We start from the raw sequence: 16,506 nt of genomic DNA on the forward strand, positions 1-16,506 counted from the left end.
TAATATAACATCAAGTGCAAAGGAGGGCTATGGGAGCTCAATCTTTGTGGTACGTCGTCCTAATGGCAAATAAAATGTCAAATGCTAAGGGTCAGAACATAATCTTTACCATGTAAAATATATAAAAAGTGGCACAAAATGAGTTCGACCAAATATTTCTGTCGAAACACAAGCTAGAACTTTCAAACTTGTTTTTTGCAATTACTTCTTCCTAGAATTCTTGGAATTTTCTATTTTTAAAAAAATCGCAACAATGTCGTCCAAAGTCAATTGGACATTTTCAGTTTCTAGTAAATTAGTGTCCAGTAAGACTGGCAAGCCAATTAAATATTTTATACAACAACTCCAATTGACCATGTCATGTTCTCTAATTAACCACAAAGGTGATTAATATGTTTGCCATTGAAATAGTTTTTACATTCCGAATCGTTAGCTAGAGCATATTGCCATTACAAAATTCAGTTGCAAAGAATCTGCCAACATGAAAGTTTTAAAGTTCACACTTATATTCTTTTCTCTACAATTTGTCCACACTTCTGGATATGATGCATCCTTGAAGAAATGGAAATTGTCCTTGTACAGAACTAATCGAAGTATTGAAAATACAATTCGAGCATATTTCCAGAGGAGAACACGTCTCCTGAGCGTTGCTGTGAATGTCGAATCATGCCCGAGTTGGGAAATTGTTATTTACGATTATCTGACGAGCTATTTGAAGGGTACAACTTCATTGAAATATGAAATTTCCACCAAGCGCTATCATCAAAACGATCACATATACAGTTATAATCTGTGGTATGTGGACTCTTATCGTGCTTTCAGGTAAGTTCATGCAGCCCTTTTGAGTGAACGAGTTCCTCGCAATTTTGGTAATATAGTTAGACCACATAACAATCATTCCAAATATCAGGGATTGTTTTCCAGTTTTCGATTTTCACGGGTTATAAATAATGTATTAATATTCAATGTAGAGGTCGGATGTTGTCATTATAATAATAATCGAATAATCGTCATATAGTTATGAAATATTATTTATGTCTTTTCACCTTTGGCAAGAAATTATGCAAGATTTCGTGGAAATTGTCCTATATTTAAGCCCTCTGTCGTGCTGAAAGTTATTCAAACCCTTATTTGAAACTGTAGATAGCTATAGGGTAAGTGCGCCTAAGTTCGGCATGTCCCAGTAGTCGGCAGTTTTGAAATTTAAACTTAAATAACTAAAAATGGAATTGACCAAATAATGAAATAATTGCAAAAAAACGTCAACAGTGTTCTCTGCTCTCTTTCTGTAAAAAAAAAAAAAAAACAATGAGCTCCGATCATTTATTACGAGAGAATAACGGTTGTCGTCAGTGAGTGTCTTCCAGCGCGTGCGATAGTGCTTGTTTGTAAAGAAAAAAATAGTGGTGGCGACAACTTAACAATCGATTTAAGTAAATTAAATTTAATACTTTTGGAATCAGAAATATTTTATAATGGTAAATAACAGTCTAAAGATCATTTTATGACTTAAAGAAAAATACATAATCAGGCATTTTTCACTTATATTATTTAATGCCGACATTAGGAACAGAAAAAAAGAGATTTGCCAGTAGTCGGCAGGGGGTGCCGATTACTAGAAAAATATAATTGTTGACCTATTTCACCAAAACTTGAGAAAAGTATTAAAAAATAATCCAAAAACTTCTCAAATAAAAAAATAGTTTTGGGTCGGCAGTTGCTTTTATTTGTGCTTTTTGACCAACTTTTCTAAATTAAGAGGGTTGTTCTTTAAATCAGCTATTTGACATTTTAGATAGTGGTGGCATTTAAAAAAGATGTTGGTTATCTAAAGGAAAAAGATCAATTCACAAATTCCAAATATAAGAAAGGTACTTTTTTATTTAATCTCATTTTTATTTTAATTGAAGGTAACCATACTATTCTTGATTTTCTACCTATATTTGGTTTAGAATGATAAATAAATAAAACGCTATTTAAAAACGAAATTAGTTAATTAAACTGTGAATTAATAATATAGCATTGTTTTATACTATTTGAAATAAAAAATATACAAAATAATATTTTTTTTTTTCGATTTGGTGTTTAAGTTACTGAAATACCATATGCCGACTACTGGCAAATAGACATGCCGGGCATTGGAAAATGGTGCCGACTGCTGGCAAAAAACTACTATTTTAGTAAAATTGCAAATTTTGCCAATTTAATAAAAACAAATTCAATTGTTGTTTATTATTTCAAAAACTAAACAAAATTTGGAATCTGAACAACTCTACTTTTCTGCAATTAAAAGATTTCATTCAGAATGTCGAAAGATTGAAATATTGAAAAGCCTAAAAGTGCCGACTACTGGTACACTTACCCTATATATAGTGGCGACAAACATCTGCATCGACGAAAATCACTTTTGCAATTTTACAAGTTCTGAAATTGAGAACAGTAATTTGAGTAATATGTATTTGTGCATTTATTTGTAACATGGAGAAGGAAGCGACATAGACCCATAGTTACTTTTGAGGATCTTAATAGAATCAATTTCTGAGTCGATCTATGCATGTCAGCCCGTCCGTCCGCCTGTCCATGTACATTGGTGAACGAAATGCAGTTCTCATTTATTATCCGATTGAGATGAAATTTTCCAAAAAATATTTGTTTGGCGCAAGGACGAACCCTTTTGAAATTGGTGAGAATCTGTTTACATTTAGATATAGCTTCCACATATAACTTCAACTGATTCCAGGAAAATTGTGCACCAAATGGACAATATCAGTCTAAATGACCTTAATTTTGGCACATCCGACCGAATTACATCAAATTTGGAAAAAATGGGTTCGGATATGGCTATAGCTCCCATACAATGTTTCATCCGATTTGGGATAATATGCACTCCAGAAGAATGATATTTGGTACCAGATAACTCATATCAGGTATATTGTACACCAAATTGGTAATATCAGCCAAAATGAACTGCATTTTGTCTATCTGATTTAATTCAACCTAAAAGCATATACTTCAAATTTTGTGAAAATAGGTTCAAATATACCTATAGCTCCCATATATATGTTTCATCCGGTTTGGAGTTTTAAGTCCCTCACATTCGTAATATGCACCCCACAATAATAATAATCTATGGTACCAGATATCAGATACAGCTCAGAAATAAAGTTTTAAAATTTCGTCAAGTCCTCTTCAGATTTCAATATAGCTCCCATATATATCTTTATCCGATTTCAGATTTTTTGTGGACCAAATGGCTAATATCATCCCAAATGGACTGAATTTTGGAAATTCCGACTTAATTGATCCTAAAATCAAATATTCAAAATTTTGGTTACAATGGGTTCAGATATATCTATAGCCCCCGATTTGGTGTTTAAGTTCCTCATATGCATTCGACAACAATGATATTTGGAACCAGGTATATTATAGAGCTTCGAAATACCTTTGCCAAATGTTATCGGTTCAGATTTGGATGTAGCTCCCATATATATCCTTAATCCGATTTTATGTTTATTGTAAAACAAATGGCTAATATCAGCCCAAATGCACCGAATTTTGACTCTTTCCACAGATTTCGCCCTAAAAGTTTGTGTTTTAACCGATTTGGTGTTAAAGTTCCTCACATGCATAATATTCACTCCACAACAATGATATTTGATACTGGGCATCAGATACTGGTCGAAAATACCCCTGCAAAATTTTATCGAGATAGGTTCAGATTTTTATATAGCTTCGATATACATCTTTATCCGATTTTACGGTTATCGCTCACCATATATGTAATATCAGACCGAATTGAATAGATTTTTTCATATTCAACGAATCATTTGGTGAAACTCGGACCGGTATATCTATTGCTCCAATAAATATTTTTATACCTTCCACCTTGGAAATGAGGGTATATTAACTTTGTCATTCCGTTTGTAACATCACTAAATATTCGTCGTAGACCCCATAAAGTATATATATTCATAATCAGCATAAAATTCTAAGTTTGTTGAAATCACGATACAGCAAGCATTATTAGGCACGGACCGTTAGGAGAACAATTTGTATTGTTGTGTCTAGGATGGTTGGTATATCGTTTTGGTATAGTCCCCATATAACTGTACCTCCCGATATTCGGTGTTTTAATGATTTTTGCCACATTTTTTTAACGGATTTGTAAAAATATTGATATTTGTGGGTCATAATGGGTTCTAGCTCCGGTGCGAAACATTGTATGTATAGGTCTACGTTTTTGTATAGCACCCATATAACGGTACCTCCCAATATTCGGTATGTTGATGATTTTTGCCACATTTTTCCACGGATTTGTCTAAAAGTCGGTATTTGTAGTTCGTAACGGGTTTTAACCGCCTTATAATGGTACCTCTGGATATTCAGTATTTTGATGATTTCTGCCACATTTTCCACGGATTTGTCTAAAAAATGGTCATAATGGGCTCTAGCTCCGATTGTGCAACATTTTATGTATAGATCCACGTTTTTGTATAGCCTCCATATAACGGTACCTCCCGATTTTCCGTATTTTGATGATTTTTGCCACATTATTCCATGTATTTGTCCTAAAATTGGTATTTGTAGTTCGCAATGGGTTTTAGCTCCGGGGGCGGAACATAGTCTATATAGGTCCACGTTTCCGGATATTTTCTTTAAAAATGGGTATTTGTAGTTCACAATGCGTTCTAGCTCCGGTGGCAGAACATTATTTAGATCCACGTATTCGGTATTTTGATTATCCTAGTCATATTTACCCACGAAATTGTTTCAAATTTGGTATTTAAGAAGATTTCGTAGACGACAATCCTTGAAGTATAAAATTGCCTATATAGGTTCCCGTTTTGGTATGGCCCCCATATAATATAATATTAAAATTACTAAAATTTGTTTATTCCCTCTATATTCTCTATTTCAGTTCCCTGTTACCCATCATCGATGATTATTACGTGGAAAAAATGGGTAAATTTTTGGTAATAATGCAAACAGCTAAACATCTGCAGCGGCAACGAGAAGTGCAACGAATATTTGAAAAGGCATTCAAACGAAATATTGTCGATATTGTGGTCGCAATATATGCTGGCAATTCCACATTTCACTGGTATACCTATGACGTCTTTCGACCCGGACACTGTCGCCAAGTGATGCCGCGCAAATTTAATACCTTCCGCAAAGGAATATTGCAATCCAAAGAGATTTTCCCCAATAAATTGAAAAATTTCCACCAATGTCCGCTTAATATTGCAATGCGACCTCCGGTACCGGTACTGGGTAGGTCGAGTTATATGACACACGCACTCGACGAGAAATACTGGTGCATGCAAGGCGAAACTATACGTTTGTTGGCCAAGAAGTTAAATTTCCAAACAATTCGTCATCCAATTAACGAGAGTCTGGTCAGCGAGGTCTATAAAAATGGTACTGTGACTGGAGTATTTTACGATTTGAAGCAGAAGAAATTCGATATCCTTATGGGTTATTATAAATATTTAGCAAGGACACGTTACTTTGGCTCAAGTTCGGTGTACTTTCTTACGCCCACAGTGGTGGTCACTACGAAAAGGTGGCAACTTGATGGCGAGTGGCTGTTGGCACCTTTCGGTCCTCGCGTCTGGTTATTATACATATTCGCATTGACGCTACAAGTGATGGTGGTCCAGTTGTTGCGATGTATTTCGAAAATATTTAAACTAACCTGGTTGGATATACTCGGCTTGGCATTGGGCAATTCTCGCAATATCCAATACCAATTCCAAAGCACCCGATATTTTGTGATGCTCATAGCATTTGCCTTCATGGTTATTAATGGTTCATTTCAGGGCAAGTTGTATGCAGCCTTTCATCTGAAATCAAATCGGGGTCTTAACACGGTATCAGAACTGATTGCAAAGAACTACACATTTCTTAAGAAGAAATTTATTTTACAAGAATTGCTGGATGCTCTGCAAGTTCCACGAGCACAAATTAAGGAATTGAATTATACCGATGATTTCGAGAGCTATGAGCAAATGCTTGAGTTTAACTATCCAGTGGCCATGCTGACAAATTATTGGCAACATCAGGCCTTCATCAGAAGCCGACGTCTTTATGATGATTTCAATATTTTACCTGGCATCGTGGTGCTGAATCAAGTTTGTGCCTATACACGACCTCAGTCCTATTTGTTGGAGCCTTTTAATCGAATTGTGGATAATTTGAATTCGGCTGGTATTCTCAAGAAGTGGATGATGGATTTTTTGGGAATTTTCGATTCACAAGAAGAACTAAAAAATAATGACGGAAATATGAATATAACACCCATTGCATTGTCCTTGGAAAAGATACGTCTGGTTTTTATTGGTCTGCTGGTAATGCACCTGATAGGCGTCTTGGTACTTGTGGGTGAAATAATATTTAAGACAATTTTGAAGAAATAAAATAAAATATTCAATGTACAAAAACGATGTTTGCAAAATTTAAAATGTATTTTTTGACAAATTTTGTACTGGGAACAAATTTGTGCTGGAAAAAAGTTTTGCTTCTTCTAAACAATTTTAAGATTTTTTTTTAAATATTTCGACATCCTCATACTATAATAATGATTAATAAGTGATTTTCACTGTCGAAAGAGTAAATGTTACTGAAAAAGAACCCAGAGACATCCACATCCAATTTTTCTGTCCAAAACTATTCCCATATGTAAGCCCTAGGAAGCAGCAGTGACCTCAGTATCGAATTTCAGAATTTCAGGTATATCCCTTCACCCAATACCAACTGTAGTAACATTTACTTCGCATAACCCAAAACAATCCCCATCTCTCCATCTTAGATAACAACACTGATCCAAAATTAATACCATTTTTTACTTTTCGAATAATTATAGTACGAATTTGCAAAACAAACAAAACATCTCAACACCAGATATCAACAGAGACCTCCATATCTAATTTACAATTCCAGTTTTATCCTAAGAACCTATCCCATATTTAGTACCATACTTTTATACTACACAGTTATACTTTGCATATCCAAAGCTAACTGCTTCTCTCCAACGTAGGCACTATTTCTTCAGCTCTATTTCTTCAACCAATACCATATTTAGTACTTTTCGTACAACTATAGTACATATTTCCAAAACCACCTCCATATCTAGATCCGAAATACCAAGATACACTTCAAAATCAAACTTCGGTATTACAGGTCTATTACTTCGCCCAATACAAAGTTTTGTACCATTTAGAACTTTTCGTACAATTATAGTTCACATTTTCAAAACCACTTCCACATACTAGCTACAGACACCAAAAGCGGCACCTACTTTAAATTTCATGATTTCAGCTCTATTTCTTCAACCAATACCAAATTTTGTACTATTAAGTAATTTTCCCACAACAATAGTACACTTTGCTAAAACCACCTCCATATCTAGATCCGAAATACCAAGATACACTTCAATATCAAATTTCTGTATTCCAGCTCTATTCCTTCGCCCAATACAAACTTTTGTACTATTTAGTACTCTTCGAACAAATCAACTTCATATTTCCAAAACCACCTCCATGTCTTAACCACAGATGCCAACAGTGACATCCATATTTTATTTCGTGATTCCAGCTCAATCCCTTCACCCAATACCATGTTTAGTACTTTTCGTACAATTATAATATACATCTCTACATTTTCACCTGATATTGTACCATTTAACCACCTTCATAAATCAAACTTACTTTCCAACATTGATTCTAATACCAAATTTCAAGTTTTAACTCTATCCGTTCACATAATATCAAATGGTACCATTTTAGAAGTTTAATACTATTTTAGAATTCTTCGTAACCTTAAAGTTTGAATTTCCAAAAACCCATTGGTACATCTATCCTGCACTATATCAATGACTTGTATTCCGTTTGCTCAATACAAAGTTTTCAATTTTTTTGTGTACATTAAGTACTTTTTCGTACCCTTTCAGAACTCAGCTTTTTATCATACGCGTACACACCTTGTGCAAAATTTCAAGATTATTTCAAGATTCGCTCGTCTGAGCGTTCATTCTCAGTCAGTAATACATATATATAGGTGAGTAATAAGTGATGTTTCCTCCCGAAATTTTTAACTCAGTAAATAGGGTAAGTGTGCCTAAGTTCGGCATGTCCCAGTAGTCGGCACTTTTTATTTTTAAGCCTAAATAAATGAAACTATTATAACTGAATGTATTTTGTTTACTTCAAATATATTGTCAGCTATCTTTGTGTACAATTTCGGTAAGAAAAGATGATTTATTCTAATAAAAATTAAATTTTTGTCTGTGAAGATCCTCAACAATCCATATTCTTAAGAAAAGTACAATAAAGACGTCGAATCAGTTTAACTAAACAAACATATTATATTTTAATGAATTAATTTATTATTATTATTAATTATGCTTACAAAAAAATTGGTATGCCGACTGTTGGAACATGCCATACCGACAATTGGCATTGTTTTAATAAAACTACAAATTTATGAAATTTAATAAAAAGTTATTAAAACTTTATTTATTATTGCAAAAACTATACAAAATTTCGAATATGAATAAATTAACTTTTTAATAATTGAAAAGTTCCACTCAGAATGGTGAGCGATTAAAAACGCGAAAATCCTAAAAGTGTCGACTACTGGTACACTTACCCTATTAATTGAAAAGTACCCCGCAAATTTAAAATAAAAATATATATTTTTCATTAAAAACCGATTACAATGTTCGCTCGAATACGAGTAGAGAGCGAAACTAGCTCCAATTCGAGGGGTAGATTTCCTGCTAGCAATACTCGAGGATACTCTATTTTTCTATGTTACTCGAATAAGTTCGAGTAGGCTTTGCAACATATCTCTCAGAAGTAAAATATGAGCAATTGAATCTAAATTTAGACATTTGTCACATTATTGATATGGTACATGGAACATTTCCGCTATTCTAACACTGGAAATATGTCCCAGCAAATATGACAACAACGTACTTCTGCGTTACCAGTAAGTAAAATAATCTTACCAAGTAATGAGTAGCGACAGCATGGAGTATGCACGCCCGACTAAAAAAAAAAAACATGAGGCCACTGGTTCGAATCTCCGCTTCAGTAGTCAAACAAACCAAAAATAAGAAACTACAAGAAGGGCTAGCCAACCACTACCAACACAAAAGCTCTGATTTTGCATGTTTGAGACGTAATGAGACGTAATGAGACGTAAACATCGAGAGAGTAACTCTCCCTCCCTCGGCAAACATTGTGTGTGTAAATATAGACTAATGAAAATATAGACTAAGAAATGTTCTCACCGTTTATCTCCGAAAAAAATCGGATCGCCAGAGGTCGCCCATAGCATATGATCAGGAGTATGAGTGAAAATATAGAAGTCACTCAATTCTAAAATGTTAAGAATAGCTAAAACTGTAGAATATTTGTCAGTTGAAAATTGTTCCATAATAAAAACCAGTAAGGAAAGGTCAATAGTCGGGCGGGGCCGATTATGTGATACCCTACACCTCTATGCGTATTTAGTAGAACACCCGTAACAAAAAAGTCTATATTGGGTATTTATGTGAAGTAGATCATACCGACTATGACTTCGATAAGGCTATATCTAAGCTATATCTAAATTTCTCACAAATTTCAATAGGGTTCGTCCTTGGGTCGAACAAATATTGTTTGGAAAATTTCATCTTAGTCGGATAACAAATGCGACCTGAATTTTGTTCACAAAAATACATGGACAGATTGACATGCAAGGGGCTATCTGGGTCCACTCCTTCTGGCAACTCCCCCACAATAGGTCAAAATTTTCAAAAAAAAAAAAAAAAATTTTACTGCACAGAAAGGGAAAGGATCATCCGATTTTGCTACAACTTTGCAAATTCTAATATTTGCATAAGTGCGAGATTAGGTACGAAAATGAAAGATATCATCAGGTACACACCCCCCCCCCCCCCCCCACAAAGGGTCAAAATGTTGAATAATTATAACTCCAATAAAATGTGATATGATAGCCTAGTTGTCTTCAAGTTACACAGACATCCTCATGTTTTTATTAACCCAAGGTCTGGTGTGAAGATGGAATATATGGGTCTACTCCTTTTGGTACCTCCCCCACAAAAGGTGGAAATTTTCAAATTTTTCAAAATTTTTTCTGCACAGAAAGGGAAGCAATAATCTAATTTTGCAAAACCTAATAATTGCGTCAGTTCTAGTACTCGTGCCAAAATGGATAGTATTGGTCCACTCCATCAAGTGCCTCTCCCACAAAGGGTAAAAATTTTGAATAATTATTACTCTTAAAAAATATGACGCAAGAGTCGGATTGTCTTCAAATTTCACACATCGTACTATTTTTATGAAACCAAGATCTGGTAGTAAGAGGGAATATATCGGCCCACTCCTTCTGGTACCTCTACCACAAACGCTCAAAATTTTGAATATCCATGAAGTTCAGAAAAAGCGAAATCAACATCCGATTCTATTCCAGACATGGTACATCTCAATATTTCCATCAACACAAGATCTGTTATAAAGACGGTAGAGATCGGACCATTTCTTTTGCTACCTATCCCACATACGGTTCAAAATTTCGTATCTGACATTAATAAATATGACATAAATATTATATATATATATATATATATATATATATATATATATATATATATATATATTATATTTATGTCATATTTATTAATGTCAGATACGAAATGGACAATATTAATCCACTCTTTCCAAACCCACTGCATAGAGGGTCGAGAATTTGAAAACTCATAACAGAAATCAAAATATTTTAAAATAATCGAACATTGACTGAGGGTATACATCTGTCAGCAAAACCGACTGATACTTTTTAACTTGTTAGTATTTGATAGATTATGTAATGCTTACTTCAGAAATAAATCGAAAAATTAATATTAAAGTCGAAATCGAATTTTATGTTATCTGGTGAATTCAAAACATCATTATGTTGCGATGTTGAATGTACAATTCTTATCGTATTTTCGTATCAACAATACGTAGGCCTCCCACAGCACTCTCTTTTCATTTCATTGAAATTCAATGCAATAAACTACTTTCTCAAGGACAGAAAAATGTAACATCGAAAGTAAGCAAAACAGTTAGGGCGGCACTTCTTGAATCCACCCGCAATTATTTCGGTATAGGCGGCTCACCTACTTTGTTTGTCCATTAAAAATTTTAACAACATAATTTCGAAATATCAATACACCGTATTCAATTCCGCCTAGACAATATTATCATGCCTATTCATCAAATACATAAAAATCAGAATTCATCACCAATCGTATCTTCATCAATTGTTCGTATTTACCAATTGCTTCTCCAACGGAAGGCACGTTTTGCTCTACATTTCGATTTTTACCACGTCATTTAAGATCTGAAATGATAACCACATTTGAAGAGGCTCAATATTATTAGTGTTGTTGTTACGGTTGCTGTTGTGTGGCGGCCACTTTCAGGTGAATGGAATGTATATTTGGATTGATAAATGCGATATGGCAGGCACTTGAAAAGTTGCGAATATTGTCTTGGGCGTAAGTATGCCGCCACTTGATATCACCATTGGTAGGCGGATTTGTTAGATAAATAAATGAAGTAATAAATTACTTCAAATTTCATTGCCGTTGTCGGTTTTGTTATTGTTGCTGTTCGTGTTGGCGGTCTAATGGAATCTTCAAGTAACTTCATTGACCTCAACTTCATTGTCTTCTCCAATGATGTGATTTATGATTGTGCGGTAAGTTGTTGGTCTCGTTTAGCAGCAGGTGAGAGGGAGGACACTACCGACACCTTTTTGAAATCATACGAAGTTTTTTTTTTGGCAATTGGATTGCCGCACAATTATTTACAAGTTTCACGACTTCCTTGTATTTTGTTTTCGTTGCATTTCGGGATGTATGCAATTCAGCCTAAGACCTTGACTAGAACGCTGGCAAGCCACAAGATTGAATATGTGTTTATTCACCTTTTTTAGGTGTATGTTTATTGTTTTTTCAGAGGAGGACTAGATACCAAAAAAAAAAAAAAAAAAACATCAACAGTGCCAAATGTCTACAGCATTCGAGCTGCACTTTAGAAAGGTAGACCAGACAACAATTCAAAGTTGTCGTTTCAAAAAACAATCCATTCGAAATATCCTCCACAACGTTATCAAGATAGAACGAAAAGGGGAATATATGTGTTCGAAGTTTTTATGGAAGCATCAAAAAATAATAAAAACAAGTAAAATAGTATCAATCGGTTTTGTCGACGGATGTATACCCCCAGCCTTGAGTTATGATTATTCAAACTGTTGACCCTTTTTGGGGGACGTTCCGAAGCAGTTGGCCAATATTGACCAATTCGTATCTGACCTAAGACAAATACAACCAGTAAAGAAAGTCTTAAAGTCGGACGAGGCCGACTTTATGATACCCTACACCACTTTGCTAAGTAGTAGAGCTCCGCATAACAATTAAAAGTTATTATGGGAGAATTCAATCATACACGCTATGATTATAATTATTATTTAAAGTTCAAAGGACTAAATATGCCGAAGCAATTGTATCTTTTAAATTCGGACTTGTATTGCCCATTTGGTGCACAATTAACTTGAAATCGGATAAAGATATAAATCGGAACCGATCTCGATAAAATTTGGCAAAGATATTTCTGAGCTGTATTTCATATATTTCCCTGAATATCATTGTTACGGAGTGCATATTACGGCTGTGGGTAACAAATATAAGTATGGAAGCTATAGCTATATCTGAACCGATCTTCACCAAATTTGACATTCTAGCGGTATTAATTCGGTAGTAAGTGCCGAATTCCATCCCATTTGGACACATATTAGACGTTTGGTGCACAAAAAAAGGTAAATCGGACGAAGTTATATATGGGAGCTATATCCAAATCTGAACCGATCTCGATAAAATTTAGCAAATGTATTTCTGAGCTGTATTTGATATATTTCCCCAAATATTGTTGCTACAGAGTACAGATTACGGCTGCGGAGGACAAAAATAACAAATCGGATGAACAATATATATGGGAGCTATAGCTATATCTGAACCGATTTCGATCAAATTTGGCATATTTATTTTCAGACCTAATTTGGTTGTATGTGCAAAATTCCATACTATTCGGGCTGATATTACACGTTTAGTGCAAAATAAAAGGCAAATCGGACAAAGATATATATGGGAGCTATATCTAAATTTTGACCGATTATCTCCAATTTCACTAGGGTTCGTCCTTGGGCCAAACAAATGATTTGTGTAAAATTTCATTTTCATGGACTGACGGACATGCTTAAATCGACTCAGAATGTGATTCTATGCAGATCATCAAAAGGAACTATGGATCTATCTCGTTTCCTTTTGCCTGTTACAAACAAACGCACCCCGACTAACTTGTGTTGTAGGGTATAAAAATTACAACGTGCCAGATTTGGACTATATCGACTAATTCCTATACTTTATAATGTGGAAATGTTGAAGGCGGCATTGGGAATGTGTACTTTAATTGTTCGAAAAGTACTAAGAAGTACTAAATTGGGTATTTGGATGAAGGAATTGAACTGAAATCCCGAAATTTGATATTGCTGGTATCTGAGATTGATATATAGAGGTGATTTTTAAAATGTGTACCTTAATTGTACGAAAAGTACTAAATAGTACTTAATTTTCTATTGGGAAATCCTGAAATTTGATATTTATGTCGCTGTTGGTGTCTGTGGTTAAGATAAGGAGCTGGTTTTAGGATTGCTTAATATGAACGTACGAAAAGTGTAAAATACCGCAAAATGTACCGTTGGGTGTTGCGATAGAGCTGCGATAAGGCTTACATATGGAGACATTGAAATAGTTTAGAACAGAAAAATTGGTTGTGTGTCCATTGTGTAGCGGTTTACTAGAATCCTCTGTGGTAAGCTTGAAAATTAAAGATTTTGAAGAAAAAACTAGAAAAATATATAAAACACGAAAAAAAATCCGATAACTTAGTTCGAAGTATGAATAAAAAAATATTGTCAAACTAAACAAATTGTGCGGTTTAAGTACAAAAAAGTCCTAACAGGAACTGTTGGCACGAATGTACAATTTTAGGGAGGACTTTTCTCTGACGATTTAGCTTGCACTTGCTAGCATTTTTAGATCGAAGATTTGAATTTTTATTTAATTTCACCACAATTTATTATTTATTTTGTTATTTTTTTTTGCCTGAAGATGGGGTTTAACTGCAGATCTTGCTCTCTATCAGTGACTCATTCAAATTACAGAATTCTAGGTCATTCCGTTGTATTCAGTTTTAGATTAAGTTTATTAACAAAAAATGGACATAGGGATGGTACTACCTAAGTCATGGAAGGATGGATTGTGCTGCAAATATTATTCAAAGCTCTAAGCCTAAAAAACCTTTGGGAGGAGTCAAATACCTCACCATAGTCCCCAGTCTACAGGATGAGATAAAAAAAAAACTCCAACAAAGTCAAACGTCATAGTTTTTACATTTATTTTTTTTTTTTAATTTTATTGAATGAAAGGAAAAAATGTCGGAAATAGCATATAATTTTAGAATATATTTAGATTTGATCGAATTGGTCACCTTTGGCCCGAATTATGGCCTTCAAACGGCCAAGAAAACCGTCACACGCTGCCCGAATGTTGCTCTGCGGTATTTTGGCCCATTCTCGGCGAAGGGCATGCTTGAGGTGATCGACACTTTGGTATTTTTTAGTGCCAACCTTGCTTTCTAAAATACTCTAGACACAATAGTCCAACCGATTGGTATCCGGAGATTTTGGTGGCCATTGTGCGCTAGTAATGAAGCGAGGAACCTCATTTTGTAACCATCCTTGGGTGGCACCTGCTGAGTGCGATGGTGCTGAGTTCTGTTGGAGGTCCTAGGTCTGCGGCCAAAATGTTTGCGTGCCCAAGGCTTTAATACACCCTCCAGAATATTTTCGCGATAATATTCGGCATTTATTCTGATGCCACGGTCGATTAATACGAGCGGAAAGCGACCGTCGGCTGTTATGGCGGCCCACACCATCACCATGACCGGCGCTTGAGTTCTGGTGGCCAACCGAAGGTGCACATTTTCAGCTGACCTCTTTGGCAAGTAAACACGATCATTTGGTATGTTTAGAAACTGCTGGACGACGAATTTTTTCTCATCTGAGAAAACCAAATTCGGCAGTACACCACTTTCGGCGAAGCGAAGCAACTTATTAGCTCTTTTGAGTCTATTTTCTTTCTGTTGCGGTGTGAGTTCTTGCAATTTTTGGAATTTCAATGGCTTTACCCCGAGCTCATTTATCAATATTTGCCGAATGAAATATTGCGATTTGTTCAACTCACGAGCCATTTTTCGCCCACTGCGACGCGGGTTTCGATCAAGTCGCTTCTTTACTTTTCGAACCATTTCTGCTGATGTTGCTGTCCTTCTTCCGTCCACTTCCTTGACTTCGGGCTACACTACCAGTTCCATTAACACTGTAACGAGCGACGGTACAAAACACAAAAGATTTATTCACATTTTAATGCTGGAGTGCTCTAACGATAGCCACTTGTGGTTCTCCAGCCAAAAATAAAGAAATCAGACTATCACGCTTGGATTCCATCACGAATAACTTTTTTTCTGGAAAATTCTCACCAAAATGCTTTTGTACGCTTGTAAACAATATAATGATGTGTCACTGGAATAATTTTAACAGCTGTCGGACGAGTGGCTTAGAAATGACAGCAGTCCGAAATTGGTTGCAGTTTTTTTATCTCACCCTGTAAATATATAGATTGATAATAGTAGATGTAGTCAAATACAAGCCAATATGTTGTCATTTATTTCATCATAGAAATGTAAAATTCAATTTATTCAACAAATAAATTGATCAATGTCAAATGGCTGTCACGCAATGAACCGTATTTTTTTATTACCTATCAAGTTATTTAATTTCAAGCTAATTATGGTTCCATGACGTCGATGAAGTCATTACCATCATCCAACTAGCATTAAACATTAAATTGTTTATAGAAATTAATACCCGGTATCAATGAACGCTAACGATCCCATTTTTCTAATATTATTAACGCTTTTCAGATTGGCTTGCTTTGTTTTTTGCTTTACTGTTTTCAAATTTTGGTTGAATTGAATTTTTAACCAAATGAAATATTGTGAACACACCAATAAAATATTTTATTGGAGGATCTATGGAATTTTGCTTAAAAGCCTGACTTTGAAAGATTTTTTCTCGAGAAATTAGCTAGTAGTTTTCATATCCTCCACCATACACAGTATGGCAGTTTTAGGTTTGTCATTCCCTTTGTAACACATCGAAATAATAATTTTAGACCTTACAAAGTATATACATTCTTGATCAGTGTAAAATTCTAAGACGATTTAGCCCTGTCCATCTGTTGTAATCACACTAGAGCCATAAAGAATTAAGATAGGAAGCTAAAAGAAATGCACAAATCAGTCTTTTGTCTGCTGCCAGGTCAAGTTCGAAGATGGG

At 34.8% G+C, this 16,506-nt stretch overlaps 1 long non-coding RNA gene across 1 annotated transcript; it reads right to left on the reverse strand.

Moving 5' to 3' along the window:
- Positions 1-5,507: 5,507 nt before the first annotated feature.
- LOC131806913 (uncharacterized) lies at positions 5,508-6,414 on the reverse strand. Its single transcript, XR_009344224.1, has 4 exons — positions 6,325-6,414; positions 6,109-6,263; positions 5,696-5,843; positions 5,508-5,639 (listed from the first exon to the last, which is right to left on the reverse strand). It is a non-coding gene; the product is annotated as an uncharacterized LOC131806913 (long non-coding RNA).
- Positions 6,415-16,506: the final 10,092 nt, after the last annotated feature.

Source organism: Musca domestica, unplaced genomic scaffold, assembly GCF_030504385.1.
Source record: "Musca domestica strain aabys unplaced genomic scaffold, Musca_domestica.polishedcontigs.V.1.1 9, whole genome shotgun sequence".
Taxonomy (NCBI): domain Eukaryota; kingdom Metazoa; phylum Arthropoda; class Insecta; order Diptera; family Muscidae; genus Musca; species Musca domestica.